This window comes from Anser brachyrhynchus (assembly GCF_964034855.1).
Source record: "Anser brachyrhynchus genome assembly, chromosome: 1".
NCBI lineage: Eukaryota > Metazoa > Chordata > Aves > Anseriformes > Anatidae > Anser > Anser brachyrhynchus.
This window is the reverse complement of record NC_137694.1, coordinates 121425578-121434769: the sequence shown is the minus strand read 5'-3', so window position 1 is coordinate 121434769 and position 9192 is coordinate 121425578. Positions and strand designations below refer to the sequence as shown.

The window sequence follows — 9192 nt, the reverse complement described above, 5'->3', positions numbered from 1 at the left end:
CATTTCCTTGAAGGGTAGATGAGGACAAAGTGTATGCAGTGCATCCACACAGTACCAGGTTTACTGTGATTGTGCAACAGCAGGAAATGCCACTGAGCCATTAGTGTGTTTCAAAATACATTATGAACCACAGAACAGACACTAAATAATTTCTGTGCTGGATCAGAACAACAGAAAGCGGGTATTTGAGTAGCTTATACAGACTGAAAAGAAGAAGACATGGACCAAAACCATTAGCCTAAGTTTACCTACTAGTGTGCTTTGTCCATAAAGCATTATAACGTTGCAAGATCTGACGAACTTCAGAGAATCCAGACAGACTCTTGATGTATGGGTTTGCTTTTGAAAACTTCACTTTGGAGGCAAGAGAGATAGCCAGATATGTCCTGCATCTCAGGCTAATTGTACAAGAATATTTATTCCATTCAGTAAGTGTGCATCTGGTAGTGATGATTGCAAAGCTTGTAAGAAGGCTGATACTTCCTAGCAAGTGACATTTTTATGGTTAATAGAAACTGTCATAGAAACCACTTGGAGGGGGATATGTACAAGCTTGATTTCCAACTTAACTGTAAATCACTTCAGATTAGAATTAGATATCATGACAAAATCCTTCATCCTGTAAATTTCCAGAATGTAAGCAGCAGTGGCTCTGGGAGAAACTGTGATAAAACTAGAAGAAAAGTTTCTCATCCGGTTTTGACATCCAGCGTGCCTGAGATCATGTCTTCTCCGTAAATGATACCACATTACAAATGTGCCTGCTCTTTCATTTCTGGCTATTGTGTTAATAATAGGAAGTAGTCCTTCTTGTAGGCCAGGGCTCCTTGAGCAAGAGACTGTTCAAACGTGGAAGAGAAAGATGGGCGTCGTGCCAGAGACATCACAGGCAGCCTCAGACCTACAGTGCTGTAACAGTCTGAGTCATTCCCTGTGCTCCTACAAATACAAACGAGTACAATCCCAAGGCCTAGCGGGGCTTACACCATCAGCCTGTTGAGATGAGTATGCAAGGGATGATGCTAAGGGCAAGGTGAGAGTTTCTCTGCCTAAATATTCTTATTCCTGTGGTGTTCATGCCACTGATCTCCTGAGAAATGCCCCAACAGCCTCACAGCAGTTTTGTAATCACTGTAATGGTCAAAGGACATCAGTAAGGCAAAATCTGTGTGTAGAGACAATATCTTTTGTTAGACCAACTGATTATAGATGGGAAAATCAGGCAAGCTTCTGGACACAGATGTCCCTCTTCAGATCTCTAAAAGCCACTATTTGTAGTGCTGCCAAAGAAAAAACAATCAGCACAAAATGACCACTGTTCTCCTGCATATTAGAGCTCAGCTTCACCCTTCCAGCAGGGGACTGAGTCAGGGATGGTTTTGCAACACCCACCTTTCAAAGGAGCCCATTTCCCTCTGGCAAGTGCGGGAGCACTCCCAGAGCCCTCTGGCAGTTGTATCTCCATGCTGTGGGTCTCCATTCCTTTCCCCTGCTACAGAGGTGCCCCTGGCCCCTCTGACTTTACCCCCCTGCCTGCCTGGCTGAGAGATCTTGTTCCTTTTGGGCCTCACCCATGTATGACACGGAGAGGTCACAAAACCTCCTTTCCCCAACTTTCTTATTTTCACAGAGATGGAAAAGTTCCACGAGAACATGGGGCAGTTCCTTAGAACAGTGTCTGTGCTGTTCTCAGCATGGGACGGCAGGGCCAACTTACTTCTGCAATGGTAGTAATAGCACTCCAGCACTCAAGACCCAGGGCAACTTCACCCGGGAAACTCAAATTCTCCACAAATAGGAGAAAGACCCTTGAGAAAACCTGGTATGAAACCAGTGGAAGATAGAAACCTAAGCATTAAAATGTTTGAGATAGAGCACAGTTGCAGAGCCAGATTATATTCCAATTTTCAAGGGTCCCAGTACCCTCCTCCCATGGCTGAAGGACATTTCTTGGCTGCTCTCTTTCAGCTGGGCCCTGCTCCCAGCAGAGACAACAAATAACCGTTTCAACTGAAGTGCCACTGCGCTGTACAGCATCGCTCTGCAGCCCTCGCCAAAGCACCAGTCACACACTATTTACCGCAAGCTGGAGAATTCACTAAATCTGGCCTATTTTAAGTCAAACAGGGGCAGTTCCAGCCCTCACAAGGACAGCCCTGCCAGCTGCCCCCCCTCTTGCACAGTAGGGAGAGGAAGGGGGCATCCATGTCTGATACCTGGGCTGAGAGCAGCCACGGCAGCGTGCTCACGCAAGGAAATAGGTGGCTGGTGGGGAGTTACAATGGAAAAGCAATTGCACTGCACCTCTCAGAGGGTACAGGCACGTGTAAAAGGCTGCTAGCAGCCTGAGCCAATTAATTTCCATATTCCCTTTCAGTGAGATGTGGAAATGAAGCGTGTTGCATTCAGCATGGGATGCTTAGTATGGGGGGGGGGGGGGGGGAAGGGCTAAAAAAAATGAATCAGCAATCAGTAAATTCAGAGGAGGGGCAGGAGGAATGGGTCTGAACAGATGAATCAGCATTGGTTTCAGGTGATGGAGGGAAGGAGGCATTTCTGCTCCACTGATTTGTGCAGCCTGATTGAAGTGAGCCCAGCACTGGCATTGCATAGGAATGGGAACTCTCTGATAGGCTGTGAACGCTATGAAGGGAAAAAATCCAGCAGTCATGCAGACAACGTCTTCATTAAGTACATTTTGTGACCTCCCAGCTGATTGGACATTTTTTGACTGACTTATAGTAATGTTATAGACGTTTGGGGTTTGTTGTTTGTTGGTTTTTTAAGCATATGGCGACAGTGTGTGGGGTAATGAATTTTAAGCAAGGCTGCATGAAATTCAATCACTTAATCTTAAATTACAAGCCACTGGCTGCCAAAGCAATTTTTGAGATGGAAATTCGTCTGATTCACAGATTCCTTTGCCTCTTTTAAGGAACAAATGAGTAAACAAACTAAGAAAATGTTATTTGCTTTTTCAGAATTTGCTAGCAGGAAAAGATTAAATTTCTTCAGTGGTATTTGGCAGTGCCTGCTTTCCCCTCTGTAGCAGGTATCTGGAAGAATATGATTCATGATGAACAGATATCATTTCCAACATTTCTCTGTTGTATAGCCAAGAGTTGAGCCTATTGTTTTAAACATTGCAGGGATGCTAATTAAGGTATACCAGAGATTACAAAACTTATTCCAGCAGCCTTGGAAGTCCTAGAGGAAGCAATGGGCCAAAAATATTTTTAGAGGATATATCAAAGAGATTGGTGATACTCTCAGAGTCCTTAGTCAGCCAGGTAAAACCTCTCGGGATTACCCAGGGATTACTCACACAAGTAATTGTTGCAGACTCAAAACTCTTCTGTGCTCACTCTCCAGCAATCAGGTTGTTGTAGGAAGAGCACTCTTAAAAAGAGACAAATACCAAGGCATGAGTGCTAGACTGGGTGCTAAGAGGAATTAGACCTTCTGAAGACCTGGCCCTGGGTCTCGTGCCCACACAAGAGACACAAAATGAGTAGAGGGTTACTCTGGTCTCACTCCAGTACAAACTGGGAGTCTGTGGTACTGGTTTCATACACATGGACGTGACCCGAGTCCTGTCTGCAGCCTCCCCACGCCCTGCACACAGCAAACCTCCCAGAGGATACGGACCCAGAAATAGGCAAGAGGCACCTGTTCCCCTCTGGGGATTTGTGCCTCGAGGAGCAGCATGCTTTCCTGCTTCGCTTCATGGGGCTGCGGTGTGGCTGACCAGTGCACCAAGGACTGCAGGGCAATCTGGTGTCCTGGTAATGGGGCTGGGTGAGTGCCACCGGGTCAGGCAATATTTCACAGCAGCACGTACAGAGGAGAAGAGGGCAGACACTAACCTTCAGCATACTTGCTCCCTTGCGTCAAGTCCCTGCAGCTACCCATTTTCTGAATTTCTACCTTGAAAGAAAAAAAAAATGTTTTGAGGAATAAACATCACAAACCAATTCATTACAGGAGATTTTTATTCATTTGTTTACTTTCTAGATACATCAGACCCGCCTGAGACAGTCATACATGGTCATTGTAGTGTAAAATTATTCTCCCAAAGAAATAATTACCAAGCAGGTAATCTTCTCTTAATAAACAGTATGTGGTCATGCACTTCCCTAAATTTTATTCAACCCAGAAAAAAAGGCTGCAAAACAAATGTGGCTTTCTTATTTCTCTCTCTCCTCCTTTATTTTGTGAATCAGGACATCCATGCATTATTGAGGCCTGCTCAACATGGAGCCGCCTTTAAAGCAGACTCTCTGCATTGAGGATTATGTGTGGATTATTGCTGAGAGATCATTCAGAATCAGAGCTAAGCATTTACCCAGAAATCATTTGTAATTCCAGTTGCCCCTTATTTTGGCTAATAACGGCTGTAAGGACAATTGGATCAGCGCTGTGTACCTGTCAGCTGCGCCGAAATTCCCAGTACAGTCCTGAATTGTGTGCTGCACGATTACCAAGGGAAGCTCAGCGCTGCCTCTTATCTATTTTGTAAATCCTCTTAATGCGGTTGCTGCCGGATCCCCCACGCACTACTGAATCAGCACCTTCTGTCAGTCACTTGGAGGGGAGCTCTGCCTTCACAGGAACTGATTCAGCAGGGCCGGGGACCACCACGCTGCCAGCACCAGCAGCACCAGCATCCCAAGAAAGGGGGAAACGCACATCAGCGAGTGTGGATGCGGAGGCAGGAAAAACAACGAGGGGGAGTAAGGGAGGAGGGAAAGAGCCAGAGGGTGAGGGAAAGGCTACAGGAGGGGGGAATAGTTCAGGGAACAGACTGCCTAAGAGAGTTGGTTGTATGAGGGGAGGAGGAGAGAGGGGGAGAACAGAGGTAATGGAAGGAAAGAGGAGTCTGGAGGGAGAAGGGAAGAAGGGGGAGCAGGCAGACGAGTGGGCGCTGAAAACTCCAGACAAAGGCGTCCAGCAGCCACCTTCTTCCTCTGTTTTCCGTAGCACTGGTGGGGAGCTGCCCCTCGTCAGGCAGCCCCTACCCACACCGCGGCAGAGAGGCTTTCTGCAGAGCGACGAGGCGAGCTGTGCTGATCCGTGCGGCTGGCACGGAGGACGGCAACTGACCACCGCCAACATGAGTAACGTGACGTGGTGTGATGCAGTGAGATAGGACGTGACGTGACGTGACGTGACATGAACAACCAGCAGCTCAGGGACCTGTCTCCCCACCCATCCTCTGCCTCTCCCTGCCCACCTGCCTGAGGAGAGGGGACAGGCAGGGCCTGGCTTCCCAAAGGGGCAGGACCCCCCCCATGTCCATCCATGCCCCTCTCGCTGCTGCAAGCTAGCATATATTTGGGTTTTAACTTTCGCTAGAAAGCACCCCTCCCCAGGAGAAGGACACACACACTTGAGCCCTCAAGGCTCTTTGAAAAATCGATCTTTCCCAAGCTGTACAAGAAGGATCACTAAAACCTCCAGCCACTGCATCTCACCGCCACGGTAGTATTTTTTTTAAGCAAATCCTCGCCTGACTGACAGAAGACAGAAAAAAAAAAAAAAAAGAGAGAAAGAAAAAAAGAAAAAAGTTCCTTGGGTGTTATCCATTTTGCATGCACATAAAAGATGAACTTCCCTTTGGAAACAAAATGCGCAGAGTTACGGTTTGAAAGGGGCCTCAATTTGGCTTCGACCGGGTGCAACTAATTGCGGCTGCGAGCGGCGGCAGGTGCGAGCAGGCAGCTGAGGCGCCCTCCCCCGCCCCTACCCCCCGCGGAGCCCCGGCCTCCCTGGGGAGGCAGCACGGGGAAACGGAGGCCGGGGGAGACGCCGAGGGGCGAGCGGGGGGTTTGCAGGGCCTGCTCGGCTGCTTTGTGCCTGAGCATGGCAGGGCCCGATGGCACCGTCTCCACTGGTGTCAGATGGTTCTGGAAGGCCTCAGAAGGTTCTAGAAGGCCTCCCTGGGCCAGGAGCTGTGGGCTGCTACAAATGATGATCCCCAGGCCAACTTCACTCCAGGTGAAGGCTGCTTTTTAACTGAGAAGTGGTCGGGCACTGGGACAGGCTCCCCGGGGCAGTGGTCGCAGCACCGAGCCTGCCGCAGTTCAGGAAGCATTTGGACAACGCTCTCACACAACCACAGCCAGGGGAGCGCAAAGCACACTTTGTCACTACCTTTCCTGAAAGCTCGTTTTGCCTGCAATGCTTTTAGCAGGGCAGACAATTGCATTTGCAGTCTTAATTCTTTCATTCTTTTTGTGTCTTTTAAGAGTAACTGAATCACGGAGATAATGCACAGGCTTTCACAAAGGGGATCTACGATTCCACTGCCCACAGCCTTCTCCTCCCACTCCTACCCGTTCGTCCCCTTACTTAGGAGCCCAGGGGACATGACAAAGAGGGTGAGCCTGTCTGGGCAGGAGCTGTGGGTTTTCTCTGCCGTGTCCAGGCACACCAAGGGACCGTCAGTTGTGACCGAATGGCAGACTTGGGCAGTTTGAGTGCCTGGCCCAAGCTCCCAAGTAACAGAGGCAGTGAAGGATGTCTCAAAATTCATTCCTGAAGGAGCTAGAGCACATCCTTTAGGGGCAAAAAGAAACCCTAATCCCGATTTGAAGTTGTTGGTGTTTGCCCCCACAGTCCTTGGTAATTAGTTCCACTGGTTAATTACCCTCACTGTTAAACATCTGCACCTTATTTGTAGTCAAAATTTGTCTGGCTTCCAGCTTCCAGTTGGATCATATTACCGTTGCGTCAGCTAGATTGAAAAGCCTTCTATTATCACATTTCTGTTCTCCATGTCAGTACTCGGGGACTGTGATCAAGTCATCCTCTCAACTTCATCTTCGTTAAGTTAAACAGATGGAGCGTCTCCGCCAGTCTGTCACTACACACCATGTTCTCCAGTACTTAGTCATTTTGCTCCATGGCCTGTCGTGGATTCATCCTCACCTCAGCCACAATCTTCCTGAACTGTTAAGACATACTCATCTTTTTTAGGGTCTTCCCCTTCTAGCTCTGGAGTCTCCAAACAGGACTGTGGTCTATATTCTGTTGCTGGATGTAAGTCCTAGTGCTTGATTACAGAGAAGGATACATTTTTTAGGTTTGTACCCATCTCATTAAGCAACTGAGACCGTGATGCCGTGATGATACCTGTTTTACTCTTTAGCCAGAGTTCTCACTGTTACAGAGTTTCCTGGGAAATAGTGGGGCTGGGAAAGCAGTCATCACATCCCTCCACTGAACTTCCAATTGCACAATTGGAACAACTTCCAACAGCACTAAGCTGTTGCCTCTGAGTTCTGCTGAAGACCTAATCTTTTCCTTTGTTGCAGTCCCTAATGCTGCTGGGTTTATTTGGGTGAAAAAATAAGTTATCCTTAGTGGTGGATAGTGGATAGATAGTAGGTTCATACAGAAGTGGATGCCATTTCTTCTTAATCCTCACTGAGGAATCGCCACCTCCCATGTATTCCCAGAGAGCTCAAGCGTGCCACTAATGGTAAGCAAACTGCTTCATGATGGGCCGCCAAAAAAATCCAGACCAGTGTTTATGTTGTTTTTTTTTCCCTAAGGGAGACATGGAGCGGCTTTCCCTGTGCCTGCAGACAGCACAGAGCTGGGACTGCAGCTCCGCAGCACAAGCAGCTTTTGTTCGTATAACCACACACACGGCATGGGAGCAGATGCAGCTCTGAAGCACAGAAACAGAGGTGGTGCAGGCAGCCCATGGGCCCATCTCCTGTCTCAGGAAGTGTAAATGCAGTGGGATTTCCCTGTGATTCCCAGAGCTGAGTGCTGAATCCTGAGCCTGCACTGCCGGTGAAACCCCACACAGCAGCATCAAGGTTTCTCGGTCTTCAATCACCAAGTATCTGTTAGGCAGACAGTAGAAAGGTGAAAGTTAATGCCCTACCACCTCTTTTTCCTTCCCCTTTCAATACTGAATTGCTTCATAACTAGCTAAAGCTTTGCTTGCCCACTGCAGTGACTTCTGTGGGTGTCACACGGATGCTGCAGGACGGCAGAAGAAAAGCGGTGTATTGAGGCCACATGTATGTGGGCAGAAGGGTTTCTGTGGCGATTGCCCCTGTTGGATTTGCACACCGTATGAAAACCTTCAAGGATGCCCGTGAAGTGCTGGTAACAGGAGCACGTCCAAACACTGTGCACGCTGCTGCTTTCTGATTGTCTCGTTCCTGGGTTGAGGAATCCGCTATGCTGTAATCAAGGGTGACCTGTGTTTTGGATATTGCACATGGAGCCGAAATTGTGGTGAGCAAAGCCTTGCAACTACTTAAACGAATGGGAGCTTTGCCAGTGACTTCAATGGATCTATGATTTCACCATGACATCTGTCGTGCATTAGCTACATCGGTATCGATGTAGCAGGCTGAAAACCAAGGCCTGGCCTATGCCAGTTTAGAGTCAGTGGAGGAGTGCTGATACCAGTATTTGGGGGACAGCCAGAGCCAGATACAGCACTTTCATTATTGGTATAACTGCAACCAGGCTTGGGGGTAGTGAAGCTTTTATTGTCCTAGTAAAAATGATCCCTCTCATCAAAAATTATATTGGTGCAAAACCACTGGGGAGGGAGACTTGGTTTTCATGTCACTGTGATCAGGATGTACTGCCAAGTTCACAAGTGCACCTTAACATGCATTTCACTAACACAAAACACTATGAATAAAATAAAAGTACTACATTGTTTCACTACCACGTGGACTAAAAAGAAAATGTTTTTACAGTATGAAACATTATTTTCATGCATAAAATAATGTTTAAAAAAGCTGTGTAAATAACTGCTCACAGAAATCTAAGTAAAATTAGCCACACACAAAAATAAAATAAAATAAAATAAAATAAAATAAAATAAAATAAAATAAAATAAAATAAAATAAAATAAAATAAAATAAAAATCTAGAGGCTCTGCACAACTCTAATAAATATCCCAAATATCTGGACTAAATAACAGAAGTCTGGTAAACATTTCAACTTCGAAAAAAGAAAAAAATAAGTCCTGGCTTTAAAATAGCTTCTCCTTTCTGCAATTTTTTTTTTCTCACAGTCCAAATAACAGTGAAGAAGAACCTGATCTAATTCCCATAGGTCTCATTAATGAACCTGCAAAGGGAATGTGCTGGAATTGCTGAGGGCTCTCACTCCATTTAAAACGTGTAACAAAACCAAAAAATACCTACCTGCAGT

The 9192-nt window shown here is 46.9% G+C and overlaps 1 long non-coding RNA gene across 1 annotated transcript; it reads right to left on the bottom strand.

The window, feature by feature from the left end:
• Positions 1-661: 661 nt before the first annotated feature.
• Positions 662-7898, bottom strand: LOC308195786. Its single transcript, XR_013951849.1, has 3 exons — positions 3867-7898; positions 3326-3399; positions 662-1280 (listed from the first exon to the last, which is right to left on the bottom strand). It is a non-coding gene; the product is annotated as an uncharacterized lncRNA (long non-coding RNA).
• Between the last annotated feature and the right edge of the window lie 1294 nt (positions 7899-9192).